This window comes from Symphalangus syndactylus, chromosome 7, assembly GCF_028878055.3.
Source record: "Symphalangus syndactylus isolate Jambi chromosome 7, NHGRI_mSymSyn1-v2.1_pri, whole genome shotgun sequence".
Classification (NCBI taxonomy): Eukaryota; Metazoa; Chordata; class Mammalia; order Primates; family Hylobatidae; genus Symphalangus; species Symphalangus syndactylus.
The window spans coordinates 86,250,341-86,266,382 of record NC_072429.2 but is presented as its reverse complement, the minus strand read 5'-3'; the positions used below and the strand labels follow the sequence as shown (position 1 = coordinate 86,266,382).

Here is a 16,042-nt window from a genome sequence, read left to right as displayed (position 1 = left end):
TGAAGCATTTTTGTAATATTTTGGTAGTATCATCCGACTAAATATATTATAGGTTTACATTTGTTTTGGGGCCATATGCTTAAATTACATTTGCATTTTTTAGCATATTTCCCTGTATCTCCTTAATGATCATTTTGAAGTCACTTTTCACAGTATTTTTTCTCACATAAAAATGCTGTGCTTATCTTTCTTCTTCCATTTGCATATATATAAAAATGCCAATGGAGGAAAAAAATAACTTGTAGTATTTTGGAAATATCACTGAATTAACTGTAAAAAAAAAAAAAAAAGAGAGAGAGTGAGAGAAAGGAGTTTCTGCCACTTACCAGGTAACCAGTTTTAAAATTGTACTTGACTGCTTTGAGGTAATATTAGCCTCTTTTGATTGCCTCACAGGGTCATTGTAGAGATCAAATTATATAACATATGTAAAAGCATTCTCTATTTAATGTGCTGTATAAATATGTAAGAGTATTATGACATATAAGAAATAAGAGAACTTCTTTCTGGCCTCAGAGCTGATTGGGGGGAAATTTTCAAAAAATCCCCTCGCCTTCTCTTTAGTTCGGAATTCTTTCCTGAATTAGATTTTATAAGGATTATTTTCACCTAAATTTTTCTATATTATTATATTGGTGTTGACAGTGTTAAGCACTAGTCTTTTCCATCAATAAGGGGTTATCAGATTTTCAGAAAAGAATTACTGAAGTGAAAAATAATATTACCCATTTCAAATTACAAAATAAAAATAAAAAATACCCAATTGCTCTGTTATCTTCAAGGACAATGTCATCTATCCTAATGTTCAGAAGTTTAGAATTCTTTTAATACATGAATATTTGCCATCATGTTCAAAGAAGTATTTTAAAGCATTTGCAACTGAAAGTGGAACAAATTATTCATTGTAGATATAAAAAATCATTTAAGCTTCTATTTTACCAATTTAAAATGAAATACGAGTATAGAATGCTTAGACAAAATTTCTGCTGACTCTAAATGAAGCTTCAGTGAACAAACCTTTGTGTTTTTGCAAATGTGTAGTATGAATAATTGCAAGTTAAACATATTGATTTAAATTACCTCAATTGGTTTTCTTCAGGCTACTCAGTATTGATCACTTGTTTTTCCTGGATAATCAGAAAACTGATGAAATTGCAATAATTGCATAATCTAGAGAAAACGTCTTTGTGGGATAAAAGAAATGGAAATCTTTATCTGTAATACTAATCAACCATGATGGTTATAAAGAAATAAATCCAAGGAGAAAATATATTTTAAAACAATAATTTGTTTAAAAAATTATGACATCTTGTCTATTTTTGGTAACATAAACACTTGAAATATTCTTATTCTATATATAAGATGATTCTGTTTCACCCAGCTCTGCTCTAATATGATCATCATTATCAAAATCATACCAAAATTAACATCTATGGCCCACAACAGAAACAGCTGCAAATATCTTGCATGACTGGTCTATAATCACCTCAAGAGTTAATTTTTTTTTGTTATTTTATTACAATAACTTTGGCAGATAGATATGATCCTCATTTAATAGAAATAAACCAGATGACATGACTCATTAAAGGTTTCTCAGCTAAGACTTTATATATCTCCAACCTGGAAGTCAAAGATTCAAATTTAGGTTGGCCTTGCTTCATACTCTACGATTCTTTTTATTATAGCGTGCAACCTCTTGTGTGTAAAGCCATTTTTCTTCCCATCCACTGTCAGATATTTGCTACAAATTAAATTCTCACTATACACTGCATGAACGAAGGCAATCTTAAAAGCATATAATTTATAATCTTAGTCATAATCATAAGCATTGGAATGAAATGGATTCTCTTTGTTATGCTCTGGCTATTGACAGCATATCTTAGTTACCAAAAAGAGATAGGTAAGTATCCAAAGTGGAAAAAATAGAGTATTGTATGGAGTTTCCAGGGTCCTTGCTTTTTCTTTCTCTCATATCTGTTATCTATTGTGACAACCCCCTGATCAATGGTTCACTTTCTCTTGATAGAAATGGCATTACAACCAAATTTATCCATTAATTAATTAATTCATTTAGTCATTAGCCACATACAATTCTTGATTTTAGAGAATTAATTAATGAGAATTAATTATGGATGATTATCTCTGTGGGAGAAAATAGACATTACGTATTTGAGAAAATAGACATAGTGCTTTGAGATCATGTGAGAACATGTAATGGGGTAATAAAACTATTATATTTTCAAATATAGGTATTTGAATACCTATACCTAAATACCTAAATATAGGTATTTGAATACCTAGTTCAAATAAATATATTTGAAAATATAACCCTGAGGTTTGAACTAGACCTAAAAGAAGAAGTTCCTCCTTCAAAAGAGTTAGTGGTGAGAGAAAAAATTCCCAGGAAGAGGACACATCATGTACAATGTCCCCGTGGCAGGGAGTTACTGATGTCCAGAAAGTAAAGGGCTGTGTGATAGACGCCAGAGAGTGCATGAGAGAGTATGGTGTGAGATGTGAAACATACTGGGTTTCAGCTAAAAACAATGACAAACTATTCTAATATTTTGAAGGTAAAAAGAGTGAAGAGATCAGAAGTTGTTCACATTTGTGTTTCAAAATGATTAATTTGGAAGGTGAAGGGTAGCAGAGGTAGACATTAAGAGATTAATCAGAGATGCTTGTATTGAAGCTGGAACATTTTGGGGAGAGAAGAAGTTTGCCTTTCTAATTATATTCTGCTTAGATATTTCGAAGATATTTGTAGCGTCAGGGTATAGACACAGAGTACAAGTCTGGATTTAATTCATTTAGTTTTACTGAGAAAGTAATTCCCTAGAAATCAACAGTTACGGAATATTAGATACACTGATATATTTTTAAGAAGTTCTGCAATTTTGTTTTTACTTTATCTTACTTTAAGTGATGTATTTGATGTGAAAAATATTTCAGCCCAATAACTGACAAGCAATCTGGTAAAAGAAGTGGTACTTTAGTAACAGGACTATGGATAACGTAGGTCACAGTGTTAATGAGAAAAAGAACTCATTCGACATGTGGGACACCATATTTAGATTCTGGAGAATAGACACTGAGAAGAAGAAGTCTGGTTGGATAAAGAGTTTGACATAAAGTGGGAGACCTATAAATGAACAGGATGAGCTTTAGGTTGTTTTATCACAAATACACTAAGATCAGTAGAAAAAAAATGTATTCAGTGGTACTATTATTTTCTACCTGAATGGTGATAAATAACACATTTATCAGGATTGATTTTTCATATCCTACAGACATAGACTCTGGCAACAAAAAAGGTAAAAATCAGCCAATCAGAACTAGTTAAAAATGTAGAAAGCACTGAAGTATACGGCATTAAAAGTACTTTAAGTTAGATTTTAATGACAATGGAGAGCCAAAGGAATTCCTGGAAGAAAAGATGACTTGCCAATACTGTCAGGCATAAAACAAAACTATTTCATTAAAGAATTAAATTAAATAATCTGTCAAAGAATTTTCACTGGTGAGAACAATTGGTTTTCATTGATCAGTCAATTAATAGCTTCTAAAAGTTAATTAGGTGTAATGATAAATTGTTTAAAAGTCCATTTAAGGAAATTTATTATTTTATTCATCCTAATTATTTTTAGTCTAAAGTTGATAATGTCTTGATGATAATTTTCACTTTGTTGACTTGTGGGTTAGTTGTATCAGTACTCTAGGCAATAGCATTAATATGTAAAGAAGAGGTCAGGTATCTTTTTCTTTTTTTTTTTTTTTTGACTTAATAGCAGCTTTATTAGTAAAAGCCACAAAATGGAAATAATTCCAATAACCACCAATGGATGAGTGGATAAACACATTGTCATACAGCCATACAATGGGGAAAAAGCAATGAAAAGAAATGAACTATCAATACATGTAACAAATCTCAAAATATTTATGCTCAGTGAAAGAATTAAGATGAAAACTTTAGTACATACAGTACAATCACATTTATATTAAACTCCAGAAAATGTAAAGTAATCTATAGTCACAGAAAACAGATCAGTGGTTGCGTGGAGATGAGAAGAGGGACAGGGAAAGGCAGGAAGGGAGGTATTACCATGGCACAGGAAATTTTGGACATAATGAATATGTTCATTATCTTCATTATAGGGATAGGTTCACAGGTATGTATCTATTGCAAAGCATATCAAATTGCACACTTTAAACGTTTGCAGTTTATTATATGTCAAAAATATATAAGCTTTTCTTAAAACTTTCCATAACAAGTCTTTTCAGGCTTAGGTTACAGCCTGTTAGAAACACCACCCATCCTAGGTTTCCTATAACGTTACATGCAAATCTATTAATAATAATTGAAAAGCAATAGGAAGTAATCTTTAGGAATTTCAGCAATGAGCATAATATAATACCTACCAAGAAAGAATGTATCTGAAAATCAACTCAGATAAAAAAAAGATAAAGGTAAGAAAGATAATGACTGGACATGTAACAGATTCCTAACAGAAATTATGCAGCACAATCATTAGTTACTTTAAGCTACATAAATCCAAAAGAATCTTCTAAAGCACTGAGGTCTCAGAGTGTAGAACTTGTCTAGACATAAACCTAGATCTATGATATGCATTATAGTGAACATTAGGTATCCTTTTCTAAGGATTCTAGAAGACCGAGTTCATGTGTATTTTATCACGTACTCATTTCTGTGGCTTTCACTACTTACCTACTTTTGAGTGTGTTTGAAAAGGTGGATATTTGGAATCAAATAGACCTGGGGTCAAATATGTCATTACTAACTGTACGATTTGGGGGAAAATAAGGCACTTCTATAAACTGTAGTGCTGGGAATAGCATAGGCAAGTCTTGTCAGACCAGATGGAATGAGATGGCTAAACAACTGAGAGGTGGCCTTGGTGCATAGAGAACAAGGGAATTGGAATGAGAATTAATGTTGGAGAATATAGTAATGGTCAAATTAGGCAGAAGTTTGTAGCATTTTTGACAATCTCAAAATGATGCAGTACCTGAAGCAGAGGAATGGCAAAATCAGGTTTGTGGTAGCACATGCTTATTTCTCAATAAATGTTAGTATTTTTATCCATTGCTATGTAGCAAAAATTACTATAAGACATGCGACATGTTTATCAGCACCAAGAAATGCACATTTTGTGATAGGTAATGGAGTATGACATGACAAAGAATGCATTAATCAGTGCAGAACCATCGCATTCACTATGCTGACCAAAGAACCTTCACGGTATGTAATCCTGCATTCCCGGACATCTCCAACATTCGAAGAATGCTGTTTCAGCAGTAACACTGAGGGTGTCATTAGCAGCTTTGTTCTGTCATGAACCACTTTTCTAGGCTCTTCTTTGCTTGTACCTTGAGTTTATTTTCTTTTGTGGAAAATAAGAATCTACTCAAGTGCTTAATAAGAATTATATATAAAAAAGGCTTTCGAGGTGACTGATGAATGGGAATGGGAAGGGTAAAAATACAACAGGTTTATCTTTTCACATAAATTTAGGGTTAGTATAAATTAGTGAAATATTTCCTATAGAAAAGCAGAAATCAGAATTTAAAGGCACAGTCATAAAAGTGTATTAACTTTCTCTTTTTGAATACAGAAATGTGGCAGGAAAAGTGTTTGAACCTATATAAAGGTAGACATTATAGAATGTGATAGTATAGGAAGACATGACATTTCAGAAAATAAATTCAAAAGATAATAGAACAAGCTTAAATTTCTAAGTTCGAATAAGAGAAAAGTGTAGGTCAAATAGAAAAAAACACTATATTTACATGACTAATTGGAATTTAGAAAAGGTTATAAGTGCATAGTACTTATTTATTTTTCATAGTAATGTTCAGAAAAAATTATTAAGAAAGATGTTACAGGTTTTATGCAAAATTGCTACTGGCCAAATGAAACAATTTAAGAAGTCACTCAGAAGTTTCTTCTACCAATGATAATTCTTTAATATAGTCTATTCAGTTCTATATTTTATAAATAGCCTTTTTGCTAAGGCAAATACAAAATGGAACCACAAAACACAAAGAGGAAAGTAAACTGTCTAAACTCCTTGAGTAGAGAATTACCTATAGATAGGAGCCTAGGCCAAAATGTATTCTAAAGACCTGTGTGGTCTTATCAGTTTGTAAGTCTGTGGAGCACCATATTCAGCTCTAAGTGGCTCTCAAATCTCAAGTGAATTATCCCTGAAAACAGCAGCTAAAAATTATTGTGATCAACTTGTACTTTTGTTCTTGACCTTGCAAATGGATAAAAATTACCAGCATTGGCCTCAAGTGAGTTCTTGCCCGCTCCCAGATAGAGTTTAGATTCAATACATGCATCACACTTCATTGTTCTCACAGGAAAAGAACTGGAAAACATTTATCGTCATTGTCTTTTACCTGCATTATTGTGGCACTCTAAAATTATCTGCCTATATCCATCCTTGACCTATTTCAATTTATTTTCAATACCAACAGCAAGAAGTCATTACAATGGCTTCAAGGTCTTCGCAATTTATTTTTCTCCCATTGCCTCTCTGACCTTACCCATTCTCTCATGGTCTCCTATCCTTCCTTAGTCATGCAAGGTAAAGCCTTCTCTCTCAGTTGCACTTATTTTCCCTGCTAGCTGGAATGTTCTTCTCCTAGAGGGATTAAACATGGCTCTGTTTTTCAACTCTTTTATGTCTCTACTCAAATATAATCTTACTGAAGTCTTCTCCCTGGCTACTTTACCTACAAATTCAATCATTCCTTCCCAGTATATTCTGTATCTGACAACCCAGCTTTATTTTTCTCCATTGCATGTAGCAAAGGAGAAAATCTACTATGTCTTTACTTACTGAGCTTGTTTGTACATTTCCCCCATGAGAATAAAGGCTACATGAGACTTGGGTACTTTCCTAGCATCTAGAAAGTGTTTGGTACCTATTAGACACTGGATTTTCTTCTTTTTTTAATTATACTTTAAGTTTTAGGGTACATGTGCACAACATGCAGGTTTGCTACATATGTATACATGTGCCATGTTGGTGTGCTGCACCCACTAACTCCTCATTTAGCATTAGTTATATCTCCTAATGCTATCCCTCCCCCCTCCCCCCACCTGACAACAGGCCCCAGTGTGTGATGTTCCCCTTCCTGTGTCCATGGGTTCTCACTATTCAATTCCCACCTATGAGTGAGAACATGCGGTGTTTGGTTTTTTTGTCCTTGTGATAGTTTGCTGAGAATGATAGTTTCTAGCTTCATCCATGTCCCTACAAGGGACATGAACTCATTTTTTATGGCTGCATAGTATTCCATGGTGTAGATGTGCCACATTTTCTTAATACAGTCTATCGTTGTTGGACATTTGGGTTGGTTCCAAGTCTTTGCTATTGTGAATAGTGCTGCAATAAACATACATGTGCATGTATCTTTATAGCAGCATGATTTATAATCATTTGGGTATATACGCAGTAATGGGATGGCGGGGTCAAATGGTATTTCTAGTTCTAGATCCCTGAGGAATCACCACACTGACTTCCACAATGGTTGAACTAGTTTACAGTCCCACCAACAGTGTAAAAGTGTTCCTATTTCTCCACATCCTCTCCAGCACCTGTTGTTTCCTGACTTTTTAATGATGGCCATTCTAACTGTTGTGGGATGGTATCTCATTGTGGTTTTGATTTGCATTTCTCTGATGGCCAGTGATGATGAGCATGTTTGCATGTGTCTTTTGGCTGCATAAATGTCTTCTTTTGAGAAATGTCTGTTCATATCCTTTGCCCACTTTTTGATGGGGTTGTTTTTTTCTTGTAAATTTGTTTGAATTCATTGGGATTTTGGATATTAGCCCTTTGTCAGATGAGTAGATTGCAAAAATTTTCTCCCATTCTGTAGGTTGCCTGTTCACTCTGATGGTAGTTTCTTTTGCTGTGCAGAAGCTCTTTAGTTTAATTAGATCCCATTTGTCAATTTTGGCTTTTCTTGCCATTGCTTTTGGTGTTTTAGACATGAAGTCCTTGCCCATGCCTCTGTCCTGAATGGTATTGCCTAGGTTTTCTTCAAGGGTTTTTATGGTTTTAGGTCTAACATTTAAGTCTTTAATCCATCTTGAATTAATTTTTGTATAAGGTGTAAGGAAGGGATCCAGTTTCAGCTTTCTACATATGGCTAGCCAGTTTGCCCAGGACCATTTATTAAATAGGGAATCCTTTCCCCATTGCTTGTTTTTGTCAGGTTGTCAAAGACCAGATAGTTGTAGATATGCAGCATTATTTCTGAGGGCTCTGTTCTGTTCCATTGGTCTATATCTCTGTTTTGGTACCAGCACCATGCTGTTTTGGTTACTGTAGCCTTGTAGTATAGTTTGAAGTCGGGTAGTGTGATGCGTCCAGCTTTGTTCTTTTTTCTTAGGATTGACTTGGCAATGTAGGCTCTTTTTTGGTTCCATATGAACTTTAAAGTATTTTTTTCCAATTCTGTGAAGAAAGTCATTGGTAGCTTGATGGGGATGGCATTGAATCTATGAATTACCTTGGGCAGTATGGCCATTTTCATGATATTGATTCTTCCTACCCATGAGCATGGAATATTCTTCCATTTGTTGTTTGTATCATCTTTTATTGCATTGAGCAGTGGTTTGTAGTTCTCCTTGAAGAGGTCCTTCATGTCCCTTGTAAGTTGGATTCCTAGGTATTTTATTCTCTTTGAAGCAATTGTGAATGGGAGTTCACTCATGATTTGGCTCTCTGTCTGTTATTGGTGTATAAGAATGCTTGTGATTTTTGGCCAGGCGTGGTGGCTCACGCTTGTAATCCCAGCACTTTGGGAGGCCGAGGCAGGTGGATCATGAGGTCAGGAGATCGAGACCACGGTGAAACCCTGTCTCTACTAAAAATACAAAAAATTAGCCGGGCGTGGTGGCGGGCGCCTGTAGTCCCAGCTACTCAGAGAGGCTGAGGCAGGCGAATGGCGTGAACCCGGGAGGCGGAGCTTGCACTGAGCCGAGATTGCGCCACTGCACTCCAGCCTGGGCGACAGAGCAAGACTCTGTCTCAAAAAAAAAAAAAAAAAAGAATGCTTGTGATTTTTGTACATTGATTTTGTATCCTGAGACTTTGCTGAAGTTGCTTATCAGCTTAAAGAGATTTTGGGCTGAGACGATGAGGTTTTCTAGATATACAATCATGTCATCTGCAAACAGGGACAATTTGACTTCCTCTTTTCCTAATTGAATACCCTTTATTTCCTTCTCCTGCCTGATTGCCTTGGCCAGAACTTCCAACACTATGTTGAATAGGAGTGGTGAGAGAGGGCATCCCTGTCTTGTGCCAGTTTTCAAAGGGAATGCTTCCAGTTTTTGCCCATTCAATATGATATTGGCTGTGGGTTTGTCATAGATAGCTCTTATTATTTTGAGATATGTCCCATCAATACCTAATTTATTAAGAGTTTTTAGCATGAAGCATTGTTGAATTTCATCAAAGGCCTTTTCTGCATCTATTGAGATAATCATGTGGTTTTTGTCTTTGTTTCTGTTTATATGCTAGATTACATTTATTGATTTGCGTCTGTTGAACCAGCCTTGCATCCCAGGGATGAATCCCACTTGATCATGGCGGATAAGCTTTTGATGTGCTGCTGGATTTGGTTTGCCAGTATGTTATTGAGGATTTTTGCATCGATATTCAGCAGGGATATTGGTCTGAAATTCTCTTTTTTTGTTGTGTCTCTGCAAGGCTTTGGTATGAGGATGATGCTGGCCTCATAAAATGAGTTAGGGAGGATTCCCTCTTTTTCTATTGATTGGAATAGTTTCAGAAGGAATGGTATCAGCTCCTCCTTATACCTCTGGTAGAATTTGGCTGTGAATCCATCTGGTCCTGGACTTTTTTTGATTGGTAAGCTATTAATTATTGCCTCAATTTCAGAGCCTGTTATTGGTCTATTCAGAGATTCAACTTTTTCCTGGTTTGGTCTTGGGAGGGTGTATGTGTCCAGGAATTTATCCATTTCTTCTAGATTTTCTAGTTTATTTGCGTAGAGGTGTTTATAGTATTCTCTGATGGTAGTTTGTATTTCTGTGGGATCGGTGGTGATATCCCCTTTGTCATATTTTATGGCGTCTATTGGATTCTTCTCTCTTTTCTTCTTTATTAGTCTTGCTAGCAGTCTATCATTTTTGTTGATCTTTTCAAAAAACCGGCTCCTGGATTCATTGATTTTTTTGAAGAGTTTTTCATTTCTCTATCTCCTTCAGTTATGCTCTGATCTTAGTTATTTCTAGCCTTCTGCTAGCTTTTGAATGTGTTTGCTCTTGCTTCTCTAGTTCTTTTAATTGTGATGTTAGGGTGTCAGTTTTAGATCTTTCCTGCTTTCTCTTGTGGGCATTTAGTGCTATAAATTTCCCTCTACACACTGCTTTGAACGTGTCCCAGAGATTCTGGTATGTTGTCTTTGTTCTCGTTGGTTTCAAAGAACATCTTTATTTCTGCCTTCATTTCCTTATGTACCCAGTAGTCATTCAGGAGCAGGTTGTTCAGTTTCCATGTAGTTGACTGGTTTTGAGTGAGTTTCTTAATCCTGAGTTCTAGTATGATTTCACTGTGGTCTGAGAGACAGTTTGTTATAATTTCTGTTCTTTTACATTTGCTGAGAAGAGCTTTACTTCCAACTATGTGGTCAATTTTGGAATAGGTGTGGTGTGGTGCTGAAAAGAATGTATATTCTGTTGATTTGGGGTGGAGAGTTCTGTAGATGTCTATTAGGTCTGCTTGGTGCAGAGCTGAGTTCAATTCCTGGATATCCTTGTTAACTTTCTGTCTGTTGATTGATGTTGACAGTGGGGTGTTAAAGTCTCCCATTATTATTGTATGGGAGTCTATGTCTCTTTGTAGGTCTCTAAGGACTTGCTTTATGAATCTGGGTGCTCCTGTATTGGGTGCATATATATTTAGGATAGTTAGCTCTTCTTGTTGAATTCATCCCTTTACTATTATGTAATGGCCTTCTTTGTCTCTTTTGATCTTTGTTGGTTTAAAGTCTGTTTTATCGGAGACTAGCATTGCAACCCTTGTCTTTTTTTGTTTTCCATTTGCTTGGTAGTTCTTCCTCCATCCCTTTATTTTGAGCCTATGTGTGTCTCTGCATGTGAGATGGGTTTCCTGAATACAGCACACTGATGGGTCTTGACTCTTTATCCAATTTGCCAGTCTGTGTCTTTTAATTGGAGCATTTAGCCCATTTACATTTAAGGCTAATATTGTTATGTGTGAATTTGATCCTGTCACTTTGATGTTAGCTGGTTATTTTGCTCATTAGTTGATGCACTTTCTTCCTAGCCTCGATGGTCTTTACAATTTGGCATATTTTTGCAGTGGCTGGTACCGGTTGTTCCTTTCCATGTTTAGTGCTTCCTTCAGGAGCTCTTTTAGGGTAGGCCTGGTGGTGACAAAATCTCTCAGCATTTGCTTGTCTGTAAAGGATTTTATTTCTCCTTCACTTATGAAGCTTAGTTTGGCTGGATATGAAATTCTGGGTTGAAAATTCTTTTCTTTAAGAATGTTGAATATCGGCCCCCACTCTCTTCTGGCTTGTAGAGTTTCTGTCTTGAGATCAGCTGTTAGTCTGATGGGCTTCCGTTTGTGCATAATCCAACCTTTCTCTCTGGCTGCCCTTAACATTTTTTCCTTCATTTCAACTTTGGCGAATCTGACAATTATGTGTCTTGGAGTTGCTCTTCTCAAGGACTATCTTTGTGGCGTTCTCTGTATTTCCTGAATTTGAATGTTGGCCTGCCTTGCTAGATTGGGGAAGTTCTCCTGGATAATATCCTGTGGCGTTCTCTGTATTTCCTGAATTTGAATGTTGGCCTGCCTTGCTAGATTGGGGAAGTTCTCCTGGATAATATCCTGCACAGTGTTTTCCAACTCGGTTCCATTCTCCCTGTCACTTTCAGGTACACCAATCAGACGTAGATTTGGTCTTTTCACATAGTCCCATATTTCTTGGAGGCTTTGTTTGTTTCTTTTTATTCTTTTTTCTCTAAACTTCTCTTCTTGCTTCATTTCATTCATTTGATCTTCCATCACTGATTCCCTTTTGTCTAGTTGATTGAATCTGCTACTGAGGCTTGTGCATTCGTCACGTAGTTCTCGTGCTGTGGTTTTCAGCTCCATCAGGTCCTTTAAGGACTTCTCTGCATTGGTTATTCTAGTTATCCATTTGTCTAATTTTTTTTCAAGGTTTTTAACTTCTTTGCCATGGGTTAGAACTTCCTCCTTTAGCTCACGGTAGTTTGATCATCTGAAGCCTTCTTCTCTCAACTCGTCAAAGTCATTCTCATCCAGCTTTGTTCCATTGCTGATAAGGAGCTGCCTTCCTTTGGAGGAGGAGAGGAACTCTGATTTTTAGAGTTTCCAGTTTTTTCTGCTCTGTTTTTTCCCCATCTTTGTGGTTTTATCTACCTTTGGTCTTTGATGATGGTGACATACAGATGGGGTTTTGGTGTGGATGTCCTTTCTGTTTCTTAGTTTTCCTTCTAACAGTCAGGACCCTCAGCTGCAGGTTTGTTGGAGTTTGCTGGAGGTCCATTACAGACCTGTTTGCCTGGGTATCAGCAGCTGAGGCTGCAAAACAGCAGATATTGGTGAACAGCAGATGTTGCTGCATGATCATTCCTCTGGAAGTTTTGTCTCAGAGGAGTATCCAGCCGTGTGAGGTGTCAGTCTGCCCCTACTGGGGGGTGCCTCCCAGTTAGGCTACTTGGGGGTCAGGGACCCAGTTGAGGAGGCAGTCTGTCTGTTCTCAGATCTCCAGCTGCATGCTGGGAGAACCACTTCTCTCTTCAAAGCTGTCAGACAGGGACATTTAAGACACTGGATTTTTTTCTGAAAGTATTTGCTTGACAATAAAATAGGGAAATTGTCACCTACTGGAGATTTCTTTCAACTTCTTCCAGGCAAACACAGGGCCTTTTAACTTTATTTCTGTCCGGGAGGTCTGTATGTCGGAAGAACAGAACTGAGTAGGATTCAGATCAGACTCCGCCTTCCCTTGTCTATATCTCACCTCTCTACTTGCTGATTAATAAAACTGAAGCATTTAGGCCTTGGGATTTTATGTTAATCATGTTTATTTGTTGTAGTCTTCTTGATATTTAAAGTACACTGTTTTGCTAGTTGCTTTTTTTTTTTAAACTCTGCTTCCTAGTCCCTTTATTAGGTTACTTTGTAGTTTTCTTAGTTAGTGTTTACAGAAGAGCTTATAGTCTTTTCCTTTGTTAAGTGGCTGAAAGGCTAATTTATATGTAAATGGTACCGGAATAGAGGTAACCATTGCTATTAACGATTAAGTCTCTGCAGGAAATGGGAAAGTAGCTACAAAATGAAGTTTTAATGTTTAAAAAATAACAGAATCATATAATACACACAACTATAATTAATTTTATTTTTCCAAGAACATATTTCATTTCATCAAATACCAATAGAAATATCTTTAGGGCCCTGTGTTTATACACAAAAATACTTTTGTATTATTAATGTAGATACCCATTTTAAAAACTACTATATTCACCAAATGGTGGTGGATTGGTGATGAATAAATTATTATGTTAGTACACATTGACATAGGTACAAAAACAACTAAAAGTGGGATTATAGTCTTGTACTAATTTGCTAGGGTTACTGTAACAAAACAGCACAAACCGTATGGCTTAAACAAACAACAGAATATATTGTCTCACATTCTAGAGGCTAGAAGTTTAAGATCAAGGTGTTGGCAGAGTTAGTCCCTTTTGAGGGTTATGAGAGAAAATACGTTCTAGGGCTCCTGCCTAGTTTCTGGTAGTTTTCTGGCAATTTTTAATGTTCCATGCAGAGGTATCATTCCAATCTCTATCTTCATTTCACATGACATTCTACCTGTGTGTGTCTATCATCTTCAAATTGTATTGTATTAGGGCCCATCCTAATGACCTTATTTTAACTTGTTGGCCTCTTTGCTGACTTTGTCTCCAAATAAGTTCAAAATCTGAGGTAATAAAAGTTAGGATTTCAATGTACTTTTATTTTTTGAAGGGGGACACAGTTTAACCCATAACAATCTTGTAATGGAGTTATGAATGAAATTCTTGGGAATCTTTGCCTAGGGATAGTAAGAAAACCTTTCTAGTAGACATGATAGTTGAATTGGACTAGAGAGAATAAATGCAGATAGACTGTGTGAAAACAATTGTTCCAGGCAGACGTATTGATAAATATGATAAATACATGGTATGGCTATACTGTTGGGATATAGATGAAGTGATGGGGTTGAGATTTTTGAGATAACTAGGAGGTAGATTGTGAAGGAACTTGAAAATCATACTAAGGACTTAGAAATTTATCATCTTTTGGATAATAAGACACTCTCAAAGACTTGTAAACAGTTGATGATTACATTTTTTTTCTTTAAATTGCTTGATACTGTGGCTACAGTATGAATGATGGATAACAGAACAAAAGACTGGGAACACGGAGGCCAAGGAGGAAGCTCCTCAGGAGCTGCAAGTGACACACAAAAGAAATTTTAAGCAAGGCAGTGGAAATGAGGTATCATTCAGAAATATTCACTGGTGGATCAGATATAACTTTCTATCTGATTAATGTGGGACATAGATGCAGAGTTTCACTGCAGGTGACTGAAACCTGCAATGAAAGGAGATAATACTTTCTAGGACGACATATTCTGTTTTCCTCGTTCGCACTGTTACTTTCTTCTCAGTCTTCTTTACTAGTTTCTTCTCACCTCTCAAGTTTAATGAGTACTTGAGTCCTTCAGATTACTCCTTCCTCTTTTCTTGTCTACCTACACTCACGATCTTGATAACTTTGGTCTTCTGGCTTTAAATAATATTCTTATGCTATAACTCCCAAATTCAGATTAGATATGTTTCCCAAACTTTTGATTGATTTAATATTTGAGTACTTAATTTCTTCACTTGGATGTCTATTTTAAACAACATGTCAAAAACTGAGAGAAATCCTGGTTTCTACATCCAAACCCAAACCTACAATACGCTTATCCTTTTCATTCATTTGGAAACTATATCCTTCCAGTCCCTCACTCAAAGAACTTTGGAATCAGCTTTGCCTTCTCTATTGCTCTAATGTGCAATATCCAGTTCATTAGGAGATCATCATCTCTTTACCTTCAAAATATATCCAGAATCTATCAGTGTTCTGTAACATTTTCATTTTTGTTCTAAAAAATGCATATTGTAAAACATAGAATGACTACTAAGATAATTAAGTATAATTAATAAACCAATAGTGTTATTAAATGAAGCACTTATAATAAAAACAAAAAAAAATTCAAATTTCCTTCTAAAAGAAGGAAAGAAAAATAGAAAAAATATAGAAATAATATAAGGAAAAAATAAATTCCAGGTATATTTTAACTAAATCTTGTCAAATTTTCATTAAATGTAAGTGGTCTAAAAACACCAATCGGAAGGCTAATCTTGGCAGACTAAATCTTTAAAAGTGAGATCCAGCTATATGGTGTCACAAGAAACTCACTTATGTATAAATGCACAGATGGATTCAAAATAAAAGATGAATAAAAACTGTATCATGCAAACACTAAGAATAATAAAGCTGTAATGACTACATAAATATAAGATTAAAAGAAATATTACCAGCATATATAGGGATACTTTAAAGAGCTAGGTTGCATTTATTAAGAAGATATAAATATGGATGCAAGTAACAATAGAGCTTAAAATACATTAAGTAAAATGAACAGAACTAACAGGAGAAATTGATCAGTTTACAATTATAATTGGAGATTTAGATACTCATCTCTCAGTTATTGATAAATAAGTAATCGGAATATAATATACCCACTCAACAAGAGCAGAATATGTCATTTTTTAAAGTGATCTAGAATTCTGGCCAATGCAAACTGGGATATGCTGTTAATAATTTAATAGAGAAAATCATATAGAGTATGTTCTTTTATCACAACTACAAGTCAATAACAGGGTTAA

The 16,042-nt window shown here is 35.5% G+C and overlaps 1 protein-coding gene and 1 long non-coding RNA gene across 2 annotated transcripts in view; one reads left to right on the top strand and one right to left on the bottom strand.

The window, feature by feature from the left end:
- Positions 1-16,042, top strand: part of LOC134737224 (uncharacterized) — a 251,657-nt gene that overhangs the window by 152,098 nt on the left and 83,517 nt on the right. The gene's annotated exons all lie outside the window — the stretch shown is intronic.
- The window catches only part of CNBD1 (cyclic nucleotide binding domain containing 1), a 757,690-nt gene continuing 756,143 nt past the window's right edge, over positions 14,496-16,042 (bottom strand). The window contains exon 15 of the mRNA XM_055286700.2: positions 14,496-14,555. The gene's annotated coding sequence lies outside the window, so the exon portion shown is untranslated. The remainder of the gene's footprint in view (positions 14,556-16,042) is intronic.